General features: G+C 40.9%; 1 protein-coding gene and 1 pseudogene across 1 annotated transcript in view; both read left to right on the top strand.

Annotated features, from left to right (window-relative positions):
* Positions 1-15,679, top strand: part of LOC145459247 (uncharacterized) — a 116,134-nt gene that overhangs the window by 52,097 nt on the left and 48,358 nt on the right. The gene's annotated exons all lie outside the window — the stretch shown is intronic.
* Positions 3,825-6,162, top strand: LOC145459232 (broad substrate specificity ATP-binding cassette transporter ABCG2 pseudogene; annotated as a pseudogene).

The raw sequence follows: 15,679 nt of genomic DNA, 5'->3' as shown, positions 1-15,679 counted from the left end.
TAGTGCCGAGCAGGTCACCGTGTTCAAGGAGTATTATTTAAATCGGTTCTGTGACAAAAACACGAAGACATACACTCGGTCAGGAGAGGGCGAATTTCAGACGAACTACACGCGAACTCAACAACAAGGCTATTTCGCAAAGCTGGGCACTGCTCGGAAGGCAGCGGCCAAGACAATAAGCTTTGTAGTATCTCAAATATATTTTAATGTATTGATTGAAAAACGCGGACAGTGGTTCAAAGACAGTTAAAATTTAAAATGTTTAACATTGTTTCGAAATATGACGGCAAATAAATATCATTGTTTGGTAATTATTCGTCGCGTTTTCATTCCCTAATATCAACACATCCACTGAGCAGCATTTATTAACAGTATAATTCACTGCTTTGAATTTAGTATTAAACTTAATACGCTGGAGAATACAGCGACAATTTTTGACTCGGCCCGCCAACGTATTCTCTGCTTCTTATTCCAACCGTGGAGAAAAATAATTGCCCACCCCTGAAATAGGCTGTTGCCTGATTTTCTTTGCCAATTAGAGCAACAATAGAAATATAGCTTTAATAACTATCCTCCACTGTGGCAGTTATGAAACCGCGAATGATCGTATGGAAGCACACGAAACATGTAGGACAAAGTTATAGGCACGTCAGTAGAAATAACATATATCCAAGTTGTGATCAATCCACAGTATTGTCACAAAGCCCAATAAAACACGTAGGCTCGAAAAAGTACCAAATTGACTTCAATGTGATTTTGGCATTAACATTCTCTGTGGTCGCGTAAATGGGAAATTGTTTGAACTTTCCACATCTTTCATACCGGTGTACTCGATTTTGACCAGTCATATTGACGGCATGATGATCACTATTGTACAATTGTGAACGTTATTTTTTGCTAGTAAGGATAATTCCTAACCCTGCATTCACTTATTCGTATTACGTCCAAACGCGAGTCCATATCCTACGTGGTTCTAATTCGTGTATAAAGTCGATGTAAATGTTTAAAGTATTCGATATCCCGCGCCCTGGCTCACTTTCTAAAAGTCAATCCAAATTCGGTCTAAATCTTCAGATAGGTATATTATTTGGAATTCGAGTCCATCCGTTTTGTTGTTCGCATAATTATGTAATTTTCAGAAAGCCTTACATCACGATGAATCAGCAAGATCGGAACTGAAATTCGTGATATTACAGATTCCTGAACACTATTTACGACAGGGAGGCATGCTTTGCGATCAGGGCGTCGCGTTAAATACCAGAAATTGGCTTCGTTCTGGTTTCGTGAAATCTACATAGGGACAAGAGATAGGCTACTTCCAAATAGTAAATATCACTTGGGAAATGTATGTTTCCCTTATTTTACCTGCTTGCCGAGATCGCAGATTTCAATGTGGAAAGTAATCTATATGCGAATTACTTCACCGTCGTTTTGATGATGATATTTAAATGAAGTCGACTAAATTCCTGCATTATTTGTCATCGATTAGCAATGTGTTTATCCCATCTCGATCGTATGCTTGCATTCTCGAAATGAAAGCGCGTCGAAATAGAGCTATTCTCCCTTCAGGCATACTGGAAACACGAGGTTTGGTCACGGCGGAGTCACGAAATTCGCCACTGTAAATACTATTATTATATAAAGTATTTGAAATTACGGATTGGAATTGAACCAAATTTGGTGTTCAGCGTTTTTAGTCATATTGTACGTTGATCAAAACGGTAACATTTCATAAAAATGCTCACTGGCTACTCAATTGGCGTTCAGCGGTTTGAATGCAGACCTTTCCCGTGTTGAATCCAGACCATACCTGTTTAAGTATTATTTAATTTAGAAAACATTCTCAAGAGTTCTTAAACATGAACTTTATAAGGAATTGACATAGCGTCTTCAGCATTGCCTTCGACTCGCCTTCCCCACTTTAGCACCAAGATTTAAAGAACTAGAACGATGTAAAATGTAAAATGCCAATCCTCCCACTATATCTGTAACAGCCTAACAGCTTCTTACTTTTGCTAACGCCTCTTTACTGGATCTTTTATCTTGTATATAGTTATACTGTATTACATCTGTGTGACTGTAAATTATTTCGTTGGAGTTATAAGTTATAATCGACCTACGCAAACTTCTGTAAATTGTTGAGTGTAGCCCTGATGCAGAACTTTCAGGGTTCACATTCACACACTTAACAGGAACGTGAACAATGAACATGAACATGAACATACGCAGTTATAACATAGTGGTTAATCGCACAACACTTGTGACTTGCGTGTTACATTGACATGATGTCGGCTACCTTCACTTACCGGGATTATGTAATATGCAGTGATATTGTTTTTCATAATTAACCGATATGAATGTCGATTTAATTTTAAACCACAGCCACGAGCGTTTGAGATTTTTCTGTAATTATCACTACTATATACCACACGACAATTGCTAATTTGTTGTGTCATTATGAGTTCGATTTACTGGACACTGGACAGTCTAGAATTAAGTTCACTTGCACATAGCAAATTGATAACTTGGACTGATAATTCGTCGGTGGCGCAAATTTTCTATGTGAATATTTTCTTATAAATAGTATTACCATAGCCCGAGGTCAGTGCAAATCCTTGAACAGCCGTTGCGTAATTGGGTGCTGTTTTAAAAATGAAGGAAACCGACCACGAAGTGCAACGTGACTTGAAAGATAGTATATCTTGCATATTGTATTTATAGGCTATTAGTAGGCTCTGTGCAAGTGAGAGTCAAATCATTTTGCTATGTGCGTGATGGTGAGCTCGCGTGGCACGATAGCAGCTATATGTCGTGGACCTAACGCCTAATTTACGTTGTCAGTAGCTGGTGATTGAGACTTTCACTGATGATTGGAGACTTGGAGAGTCGCTACTTATAGAATGATTGATATAATATTATGCGTTTCGTTTGTATCCGTCCTTGGATTATTTTCTGAGGTATAGTGAGTTACTCGAATTTTCGGAGAATATTTTCGTGAGCCCGCACGACGTAGGCTAAAACGAAAACTTGCAACTATTGTATGCATTGATTGCCGAAAATACCTGGAATGCATTTCGGTGCTTCTTATCATACAGGAAATGATCAAACTCCTAGCGATTGATTATCCGTGATCGTATGTTTTGCGACGAAATATGTTTAGCACTCAGTCAGTTAATCAGTATTGACGTAGCGCACGGCGCATATACGTGCGTTGTAGTTAGCTTGGAACTCGTGCGAACGGATTTGGAGTTGAGAATCTACAATACATAGACTTCGAGGTTTTAGTTTCACTGCTTGATCCCACCATGGCTTATCATGATTGATAATTAGTTGTTGATTGTTTTCGTGATTGGTGCACTTGCGAGTCTACCTCTATCGGCCTACAACAGTACTAGCGAGTCTGTGTTTTAGACAATACCAAGACGATAGCTGCTGCAGGAAACTGAGTTAAAGGTCGTAAGTGCTGGTTGACCTTATCTTCTTGCAGCACACTAGTGCTGAACCTTTCTTTAGTGATATCGCAATAGCATGAGAATTATTCAAAAAGCCCGCGATAAAGGAGCAGACCATAGTGACCATAGGCCTATTCACCAAGGATTTGGCGTTTTTAATTATGAGTAATAGCGAATGAGTTTTATATACATATTCCTTTCTGGAACAAAATTGATTAAATACTAGTCCTAAAAACGATATTGCACCAGATAATATAGGTATTGAGAAATGGATATCGTTCGCGTATCTAGACTTAATGCGGATATTAACATTGAGCAATGAGCAGCATGGATCAGGAGAGTAACTTATATCACAATAGTTTTAGTTACGCTGTATCATATGCTCTGATTAATGAATGGACCACAATTATAGTTTCCATTTGCAGCTAACAAGTAACGTTTAGAAGGAACGGATATAAACTGCAGTCTGCATAATGGCAGATATGGATGCTGTAATCGTCGAAAACTCAAATGCGTACAATGGAAAAGGGGAAATAGCGGAGACAGTTTTGAGCCATAAACATACCAAGGTCGTCCTCGGTTCGACCATGAGTTTTCACGACGTATCATACAACGCGCTAGTCGAAGAGATGCGGTGTGGTAGTTGCAGGCCTTACTTAGAAAAAAGGATTTTGCACGAAGTGAGCGGAATACTGCGACCTGGGCTAAATGCAATTATGGGCTCGACTGGTAGCGGTAAATCGACTTTGCTTGATGTGCTGGCTAACCGCAAAGATCCGGATTGCGTCTCCGGTAGAGTATACCTGGATGGTAAGCCGATACCCAAAAATTTCCAGTATTTGAGTGGATATGTTGTTCAGAATAATCTGTTTATAGCTACTCTCACTGTAAGAGAAGCGCTCTGGTTTTGCGCTAATCTAAGGTTGCCGAAGTCGGTGGCAAAGAATGAAAAGGCAACGAAAATCGAGCAGATATTGACCGATTTAAGCCTACTATCGTGTGCTGATACCCGAATCGGGGATGATTTTATCAGAGGCATTTCTGGAGGCGAAAAGAAACGCACAGCAATCGCTACGGAGTTGATTCTTGAGCCTGACATGCTCTTTCTTGACGAGCCCACAACTGGTCTCGATGCTGCCACTGCGTGGTCTGTAGTTTCCTTGTTAAAGAGACTTGGTAATCAAGGACACACTATTGTGTGCTCTATCCACCAGCCGAGATACAGCATTTATAAAATGTTCGATAGTATGACTTTACTTTCCAAAGGGCACCTCGTTTATCAAGGTGATTCAAATGCTACATTGGACTATTTTCAAGAGCTTGGTTACGTCTGCGAAATGCACGACAATCCAGCTGACTTTTACCTTGACGTCCTAAACGGCGGACACGGACGCGCAAATGCTATATCATCAGGCGATGAAATCCGAGAATTGACAGATTCTCTCAAAGAATCCTTCGCGAATTCAACAATCAAGCGGGAACTTGATGTTGAGCTCCGTAAAATAGAATCGGTGATCCCAGAAACGACTGTCAGATCAAAGAAAATGTACGCAACTGGATTTTGGCATCAGCTGATAATCTTACTCAAACGGACCGGAAGAAATATGATTAGAAACCCACGAATGCTAATGGCTAACACCCTGATCAATGCAGTGATTTCAATTGTTTTCGGATTGATATATTTACAAGTCCCAGACACGCCAGATAAAGGAGTGCAAAATAGACTGGGAGTTTTGTTCTTCTTTTGCACCAATTTGATTTTCGGATCCTCCTTGGTAATAGATAATTTCATCAGAGAACGGGAGATATTTGCACAGGAGCACGTATCTGGATACTATAGTCTGCCATCGTACTATATTTCGAAACTTATCGCCGACTTGGTACCCTTGCGCTCCATTTCGCCAATCCTCTTCAGCCTGATTACATATTGGATGGTTGGATTAAAACCGGACGCTGGTGCTTTATTTATCTTCATGCTGACAGCTATCCTGTGCGGATATGCCAGTGTTGCGATTGGCGTGTTTTACTCTGTCAGTTTCTCAGAAGCCGTTGGAAGATTGGCGATGATTTTGACATTCATATTTACACTTATCTTCTCCGGATTACTCGTGAATTTAGAGGAAATGCCAGTATGGCTCTCCTGGTTGCAATACCTTAGCATAGCTAGGTATGCTTTGATAGGTTTTGCGGCAAACGAGCTACGCGGTTTAACGTTTACTGAGTGTGGAAACAGCACATCCTCACTCATTGCGGCGTCTGGTCCATTCGGCTCGGTTAGTGCCGACGATTTTAAGATTGTCTCCAGAAATAACGTCACTTGCCGCGTGCTGAAGGGCGAAACCTTTTTGCACGGGACTTTGGCTGTTGGCTCGTCTCCCGACAGCATTGAAGATTGGGATTTGTGGCAAAACATCGTCGCTCTGGGGTGCATTGCAGTAGGACTGTACACCCTCGCTTACATACAGTTAGTTCGGAAGAAAATCTACTCGTAACGTGATTTGGATCATTTGGATAGCGTAGCACAGGACAAATGAGGAATCTATCAGAATGCTCGTGCCATTACAATCAATGCAATGGAGGATTCAACTCCATCTTCGTGTTTGAGTAAAGACTATTGAGTCTTGTCGTTGCTTTGTATATAGTATGTATACCAGTGGTTCACTACATGTGAACGTATCGATCGCTTCAATTTATGTGTCACGTTTCTAAAGCGAGCGTCATTCCAGCAGTCTTTCAGTGTTCATATTAATAGGACAAGTAACAGTCAATTAATGCCAGAGGTGGTCAAAGTAGTCAAGAAAGCTACTCAAGTAGAAGTAGAAGTAGCGACGGAAAAAACTACTCAAGTACAAGCATAGGCGCCGACTTACGAGGTTACGAGGTGGCGCAGCCACCTCGTCACCATATTTACGAGGTGGCGGCCACCTCGTACGAAATGCTCAAACTGTGACCAGTAATTAGTAATCAGGCGAATCGATGCGACCTCGTCCTTCGTTTTCGATACGCGGCGCGTATCCACGGTGGTTTCGGGGTACGAATCCCCTGTGTGAAACGTGAAAGCCCGTCATTTTGAAACGACCATTCTAACTCTAATATTCAGTTTCAATTCAATAATTGTGTTATCAGTGTTCGCGCAGCCGATTTGCGAGAGGCAGGTTGTCAATTAGAGCGCGTGCGATGATATCCCGCTGAGATGGTCGCGAAATTAGGTCAGTCATTCCGTGCACGCGGCAATCGTCGCTAGCCTGATTTATGACATCTCGAATAAGCCTGATCCCGCAGGCTTGAACAAGCGCATCTGCAATAGGCCTAGTTTACACTATACCAACGCTTGACGGCGCAATCGCATCTTCATTGGCGGCTTCTGCCTGTTTTGGTGATTAGTGATTGTTTTATGTCGTATTGATTAAAGAGCGACATCACGAAACTGAATAACATCGAATCCCTGTAAACAGACTGTAACGTGCGTAAATTGATTTCCGCTAATACTTGAACGTAACGATCAGAAGATGTGTATCATGGCTTGAGTTCTAAAAGACGTAAAGCGTCTCAACTACCTGAATTCGGTGCCATCAGGTTCGAACATTTCGATTTACGGAATGTGTCGCCGAGGATGCGTAATACGCGCTCGTATTTAATTGTTCGCCAGAGATCAGGGACTCGCTAATTGACAGCACTTCCGGACTCTTTTGCAACCTTATCATACGCCTGAAATCGTCAGCAAGAATAGATCATATGATCGTCATTCACACATGTAAATTAACCCGAATTGGATTGATGCGATATTGGTAAATTTAAAAAAAATCCATATCCCGCTTATTTTCCGACAGGCTACGCGCCTAGCGTGTGCTGATGAGTAGCACCATCATAGATCTCCTCTCCCGACCACGCACCCAAATAGACGTTAAATTATGTACGCTCATATTCCCTGACAAAACCATTCTTGAGCTAGCTAGCTTCGTGATTGTCTTAGTAATCGGAGCGCGGAATTGGTGTTTGTGTGTCCCTGCAAATTGAAATTCATTTCTGCGCAGGCTGCGCATATTCGTTTCTCTAACAAGGCTTTGCCAGTAACATTACTCGTGAAATGCAGCTATACAGCTTAAACACCGATGTAATAAGATAACAATTGGCACGACGAAAGCTACTCAATACGGTGTCAAACTCAAAACCAATTCCTGGCGATACTGATGGAATACACGCTTTCTCGTTTGCCGTCATCTATATTTCTTGTTGTCTGCTTGATACATTCGTACTCTGAAATCGTCCCACAATGTCATTGTCAAAGCGTTATTAACGTTGAGTATGCCATGCCACGTCAGATATTGATGCATCACGAGATTCTGGGTGGTACAAACTCTGAATCTATTCGATTCGTTCGAACAGGGAGCCTTCTATATTCCGATAAACTTGATTACTGGACGTAGTCGTTTCGAGAACAACAATATCGAATTTTAAACTATTGGTCATTTGGTAGACAGTCGATTTCTTTTGATAAAATCGCGGCATGCACCCGGAACTGGAATTAATTGAATCCCAGCGGTGGCCAACCTGCGGTCGTGGAAAGGAAATTTGCGCGGCCGTCAACACGTAATTAAATTACCGGTAGTATGTACTGGCGGCCGTTGATTTTGGTGCGTATAATAAGCCGATATGAAAACATATATTAGTTCGGAATTCACCGGTAAGGGGCAGAGACAGCTTAATATAGATATTTGGCGTCCACCATGCCCAGGAATGCGGCCGTAGGCTGCTCAAGTAATCGAAATGCAGCCGTGAATAGCAAAAAGGTTTGTCATCTCTGTTCTAGCCCATAAACGATACATTAAATAGAAAATAGGACGTTATATATTGTTCATAGAACTATTTGCAACATACACACCGATGTACTCCAAAAATGCTTCGAGAACGTAAATCGCGAAATGCACCGACGCCGGCAAAATCGCTGTTTTAATCTGCAAACAATTGCCGTGATGCGAGCTACTCAACCCGACGCCACAAACCGCAAGAGACAATTGCTGATTGGCTGCGTGATTTCGCGTTTGTAATCATCAATATTGCCAGCTTGAAACCTCATGTTCGAGAGTTGTGTGCCAGCCTACTTGCCAGTGCATTTCGTTATTCACACGGCGCGTTAATAACATTGACGCAACTCCAAATTCTCAGTGACGTAAATTCTGATTTTTCCGTCTGACGGAATGCATCGTGCATCGTCGGACGAATGATCGTGCCGTTTTAAGATTCCATTGAATAACTCGACGTAATGGTTTGATATTAATGAGTGCAGGGCCGGTATTAAAATGTCGCACAAACGCTGCACGTACACGCTGCATGTAGTAAAGCGAGTTTTAGTGCGACGATGACGTCTTCGATATGGAGCAATTATGACGTCACAAGACTTCGCCACCTCGTAAAAAAATAAAAGTCGGCGCCTATGAGTACAAGTAGAGGTACTTTTTTCAATATCGACCTAAAACTAATTGAAGTAGAAGTAGAATTTACTGACTTTAAATCTACTCAAGTAAGTAGTGAAAACGATCGTAATTCGTTCGCATGGACTGTCAAAAACTGCAAATGGCGCTATGCCGAAGGTGTAGAGATTGCTTGATTCATATTGATGCATCCCAGGAGGTGTCAATTTTTGACAGAATAAGCAGTCGTCAGCATCACGGGATGTAAATGATAGTATTGATATGGAAATGCAATACTAATCATTTGCTTACACGAACACCCGATTTTAGATAATATCATGGCATGGCACCCTCCTCCCTATTATAAGGCCCCTAGTTCAGTCGAAGAGCAATACGGAGAAGTTGTGTCAGTTACGGATTTAGCACTTTGCGCGATTAGTATACGTTAGTGAAAATATAGCAGATAGTAAAAATGTCATATAGTGTATAGCTTTATTTTCGGAAAATATAACGCATTACTACACTTGCTTTTATACCTCAATATGCACGTTCGCCAAACAAAAGATCTGAAAATATAATTAGAACTCAACGTATAGTAGGCGTACTCGTAATGGAAAGAAAAATACAAATACTACTTCTAAAAAGCGGAAAATACATTTCAAGTCTTTTGTCCCGAAAGTTTCAGCGGTGGATCTGCTAAAACAGGTCTAACGTTAAAAAAGTCATAGAAAACTTTTTTCAGATTAGGACACGCCATGGGCTGCTAGGTATAATAGGTAATTGCTGGATTGCGAAACGATAGTTTCAAACGTCATGGGGGGTGGGGGGCATACTTACTGTGATGAATGCGGTGTGAACGGAACCACGCAACCTGGTATCTAAATTATATTCAGCGATACTCTCGTTAAAACAGATTTGCCACTCCATATCTATTGTGCCCGAAGCGCAACGAAAATTATGGGTATTACATGACCTTTATGAAAATTAAATGTTGGTACTACGTAAAAATAGCTCCGAAATTCCTTCGGCCATCTTTCTTATTGGGGGATTAAACTACTCTACTTTGCAAACTAAAAATAGCGAAAAGTAAGTAAGTAGTTCACAAAATATTACGAAGTAGAAGTAGCGAAAGAAATATCTACTTGAGTAAAAGTGCCAGAAGTAGAGGGAAACTACTTGAGTACTTCGAAAAAGTAGAAGTACTTCGTTACTTCAAAGTGATTTGGTGCAATACACTAATTGTGATGTTATGATATGCTTGATTGATTCCGTTCAATCATTGGGCGATATGGGGGGGGGGGGGCTGAAGAAAAATGGCTTCGCAGTTGATGATGTAGTAGTAGGACACATGCCCAACGAGTATTCAAAGCAAATTAACATTCCACAAAGTATGTCAAATGTTTAGTCGCGCTACGTGACGATGTTTGATACAAATGTTTGCACAAATGTAGTGGGTTATCATAATTCATGTAAAATGGATTGCGCGTATTTTTAGATTGCCAATTTCCCGTTATAACACTGCCGTCACACTTGCTAGGGTTATTTTCAACAAAATGTATCGAACTAGGTATTATATTCTGCAGCGCACAGAGTGTGGACACTGGACATCGAAGAAAGGGGTACTGTATAACACTTTTAAAAGTGAGCGCCCCTTGTACATAAAATATGTTTGAAGCTTTGTGCCCGAAATGATTAACTAAATATACTTGTATTTGAGAGCTAAAAAATTGAATCGTCAGAATATTTCTTCATCGTAGCATAAAAGATGATACGATCTAGTGTTGTGGTCCACAAGCTCATATGAATGGAAAACATTCATATTTAAATTAATAACTGGGTAGAGTATTAAATTCAATGTGAGCAGATATATGCACCCCATTTCTCTTTCTCAGTTGACTTACTTAGTCACACAAAGCACCAAAACAAAATCCAATACCATTAATTTCCCCGCGTTGCTAATCGCAGATGTAAAGTAGAAATGGTTCGAACCACAGGGTATGGGACCGTACCCGATTGTTGTTTTAACAACTTTGATTTGACCCTGAATATACCACATATAATTATCATGTGGTTTATTATACTCGAGTGGTCCTCGAGCGCGATAAAAGCGCGAAATATTTCCAATACTTAAGTCCCGAAAATACCGACTGGACTTTGACGTCTTACCAGGACCGAAACTGCTGCAACCCAACCCCCCATTTTGAGCTGGAAGGGTGCCCTAAATTATTTCGGTGAATGAACATTAATTACGCATCATGTTTCGACGACTCTAGAAAGTTGGACTATTACTGAATCATATAGGGAAGGAAGGACAGGAGGTAACTGAAATCGAATTTGATAAGCTAACGTCTCAGAAGATTATCGACGTTGTGACTGCCCTAGAAGCGAGACGGAACAATGCTGATCGGAGGTTTGCATATCCAGCAAAAGAAGCGGTGGCGAATAAAGCGAGACCTCAGACCGCCTTTAATAAACTGCACATTTTGCGGTTGACGGCACGAAAGAGGCAAAGAGTTTTGTCCATCAACCTCAGAAAAATGCTGGAAACGTGCCATTGTATCGAAAGGTGCAGACGTAGACTTGTACGCGTCCTGGATAGTGAGACAGTTGAGGATGAACTAACCGCAGGGTGTAATGATGAGGAAAAACTTCCAGATGCAATGTGTGGAAGTGTGGGCGTAATCCAAGAAGCAGAAGCATCGATAGGTTAAGCACATTCTACTAAGACTATCCAGTGGACTATATCATGTTGAGGGTCGAATCAATTTGGAAATATGTTGCGTTATCCGTTCAAACAATCTTTGTGATGACCCACATACCTACTATCACAGTGGCACTTAAATTCGTAGACAACGTTACTTAGGGTTACCATACGTCCTCTTTTAAGAGGATTTGTCCTCTTTTTTCACTTTTTTGAAAGTGTCCTCGGAGGACGCCCTTTTGTCCTCTTTTTTGAGATTTTGTCCTCTTTTTTGAAAATTTAGGTCATATTTAGAGCTAAATGCGAGAGATATGCCGTAAATTAGCACAGCAGTGACGCTCAAACGGTATTTTGAGCTCTGAGCGAAAAGATGACCTTTTTTTTAGTCAACCGACCACAAAGTGGAAAAAGTTCCCCGAATTTTGAGAATTCTTCTCCGGTTTTGCAAGTCTCAAATTTCTGAAAAAGTGTTCTCTTTTTAGATTTCCAAAATATGGTAAGCCTAACTTTACTTGCATTTAAAGCAGGAAGTACATCCTTTCGGATTTCACAAATTGATTCGCTCAAAAACTTGCGCAAATGACCGTACGGAGTTCGCATCACAATGTAGCCGCAAAAACTGACTGTTATGACGATTATCAAGCATACGCTTCGTCAATTGGCCAACGTGAGAACCCTACTTGCGCTCAAAACTATAATGACCAAATGTTTACTGTCATTGCGCGAGGGAGATCCTTGTTTCATTTGAAAGCCTCAGAATCAACAATCATCCAATTGACCAAGTCCAAGCCTATTTTATGTTGACAAAAAGATTTTCTGTATAACTTACAAATTTCCCATTAGTGCGTTCTAATTCGTGTTTGGTATTGTTTATTTTCAAATTGCTATGTTACTATAGTACCGTACAGTTCAAAGTTTGTTAGTGTTGCCATTGTTACATTGCGGACCTCATGGTATGTAATTTCTGATTGTTGCTTTTCATTCTGTTTAAATCCCTTCAGTGTGACGATAACTCTTGAACAGAGGCACCCGAAAAGTCTTCGAGTTGAAAAAATATTTTACTGCAATGGATGTTGTTTTGAAAGCTATCTTCAAGTTCTGCACCACGAACTAACTGTCTATTCATATATGTCAGTCCATGTCCAGTGCATGTTATTCCATAACGCCTCACGTCAAGTCTCGTGAACAATGTTAGATGGCTCTAAAAATGAGGTTGGGAAGGGGATATTAGGGTTGGAGGTCGGCTAGGGTCGAATTTAGGGTTAGGGTATCTCAAGATTAGAGTTGGGAGTACCGTTAGATTAGGCCATTAGGGTATGGGTGACGGACACGATACTCGCAACCCTAATCTTGGGATAGCCTTACCTTAACCCAGGGGTGGGCAGACTATTGCTAAAATGCGTACTAAAAATCGAATTAATGCAGGGAACTGATTAACTTTTTCTTAGTATATTTCACCCTGATAATTCTAATACAGTGTTTCTCAAACTGGTGGGCGCGCCCCCCTTGGGGACGTGAAAGCATCTGATAAGCGGCGCGAAGCTGTGCCCAACGGTAAAAAAATTTCGAGCTCCGTACGATTTACAACCAATTCATAGTTATTGCTCTGTATTTAATCTGAATTACATATTGAAAAATCTCTCATCCACAGTCGTAACCTTCCATGCCATCAAACTACCCAATATCATTGAACTACCCGTTGGGTTTGAGAGCATCGTGGTTGCGTTTTGTGATATGACGATAAGGTAGCGCGAAATCTTTCACCATCATAAGGGAAGGGGTGTCTTAAAAAGCTTGAGAACCACTGATAAAAGGGAAATACTTAATATCACAGCGGGATAGCTGCAACGAGATTGACATAATTTGGATCACGGGTGAGATTTCAGATTGGCCACTCCATTTTAAATTATTTCAGTGTTCTTTGCTTATAAAAAACGATTCGGGCGTGTCTTAGGTAGATTCGTTGTCCGTGTGCGTAGAATTAGGGTATATTTATATTTTATCTACACATAGTAGAAGCACGTTTGAAGCTATATAACATGGTTATGATGCTGTCAGCATTGTGTGTCCTGGAACTGAACCAAAAGTGGAATTAGTAAATCTATGAACAGATCGCTGCTCACAGATTTAAATTTCAATCCTGTTCTAAGAATCGGGCCAACCGACTTTCATCTTTATAGTATTGACAAATTGGTTATGGAGGTCCGCCAGCCTATGACATCTCGCCGCTATGTTTCTGACGCGTGTACGATATCATCAAAGCAATGTTTGGCTTGTATTAAATAAGCACATATATTATCTCCGTGTCCTCACTACATAATCAAATATCAGTATTGCGTTTTGGTTTATAATCTCAATTTTATACAGCGAATGGATACAGATGTTGAATGCGGCCCGCGAGCTCAAAAGTTTTCCCACCCCTGCCTTAACCCTAACCCACCTCCAACCCTAATATCCCTCTCACCAACCCTAATCCCTTGGCGAAAAATAGCGGAAACTTGAGTGATAGGGGAGATGTGGTACCGACGGATCACTGGGACCGAAAATACTTTGAAAATTCTCTATGATAATTCCATGATTGCACTCCGTGAACTTGTCTACAATTGCATGCTGGCAACATCTTTCCTCACATACAAAAAAATTTGACGTGCGCAAGCAATGGGGTCTCTCACAGATGATTTTTGTTTTAGGGGGATTTTTGATCCATCGGTACCACATCTCCCCTACCTGACCGTTTTGCATCCTGGCCGTAGTCTATAGACGTGATACTTGTAAAGCTGAGTGATACAGCTGATAGCTGACTAAGCTGAGTGAAATTGATTAGCTCAGTGCGCAACAAAGGCACTCAATGAGTGGGCAAAACCCAGCATTACGCTTGTACAAGCAGTCTCTCTTATTGCTGAGCAATGATCTAAAAGTAGCGTAACTGGTAGTGCTATAGCTGGTGACCCGAGCGCTGAAATTTAGTATAACTGGTCTTAATCAAAAACTAATGTCGCACTGATTCCCACCGTACAAATTTTTTTTGCGGCCAGCAGAAAACCCAGACCATCGTAGTCCCCTCTCCACATCTGTTATAGGGGCGTCCTCCGGTCTGGGGGTTTTATGTTCGTTTTTTTTTTAAAACTTATGACCTATGTGTTGTTTTCGATTGTTTTTTGATTGCTTAACTTATTACGGATGTGTTGTTTTTTGATTACTTAGCTCAACTTTTTTTTCACTCGCTGGGCCCGATGACTTTTTTATTAGGCACTCGTTGGGCCCGATGATAGCCTGTTTTGAAGATCTTTCAAGTCCTGTGGTAAATCGTTTTGGTGTATTAGTCGTTTCCTGATTGAGTTGAAAGTTTTGTTGTGTATTTCTTTTATCATAAATTCCTCGTTTGTCTCGTTGATGTTTTCGTGTTCTAATTTCATTCTGTGCTGTATCATGTTTTGTTTGTATACGGCGAGTATTATTTTTGTTTGGTTCTTGTTTTCTTTTGTTTCACTGACTTTTATAACGTTATCCATTGTGAAGATTGTATGTTTTTGGTTTTTCTTGGTCGTGAGGCGCTCGAGTTTTTCTAAAATCTTTTTTGCTGTTGGACAATCAAAAACGATGTGTTTGGATGTTTCTGTGTTGTTTTCACATTGTCTGCAGTTTGTTAGCGCTTTTTGCCCTGGCTTCATCTCGAGTAGACCCTTTTCTTTTCGCGCCAAAGAGATAGCCCTCGTTTGCTATTCTGTAGCTCGCTATTTTCTCTTTGTTTGTGATTGTCCCGCTCACGTAGATGTTTTCACGGTGTATGTTCAGCCAGTTCGCTTCGGCTTTGGGTTTTTTGTATGTTTCCTCGTATTTTCTCTTTATGTCTAGATATATTTGCTTCAATGTGCTTTCCGCCCACTGTTCTTTCGTCCACTCAAGTTTTTTGTCAATGTTTATTAGTATTTTCGACTCTGTGGTGAGTGTTATTCTGTGTGGCATGCTATTGGTGAACAGAGCTTGGTTCCATCTTTTAATTGTTGGCCCCAATTTGTATAGGTCGTGGTAGTCAATTTGTATAGGCTAGGCGCTCAGCAATCACGGATAGCATGGAGGATAAAAAACGGGGGTGCAGACTAGATGACCTTACT

This window comes from Botryllus schlosseri, chromosome 16 (assembly GCF_051294905.1).
Source record: "Botryllus schlosseri isolate E-star chromosome 16, Bs_hap1, whole genome shotgun sequence".
Classification (NCBI taxonomy): Eukaryota; Metazoa; Chordata; class Ascidiacea; order Stolidobranchia; family Styelidae; genus Botryllus; species Botryllus schlosseri.
The sequence above is the reverse complement of the archived record's forward strand: the minus strand, read 5'-3'. Positions and strand labels throughout refer to the sequence as shown.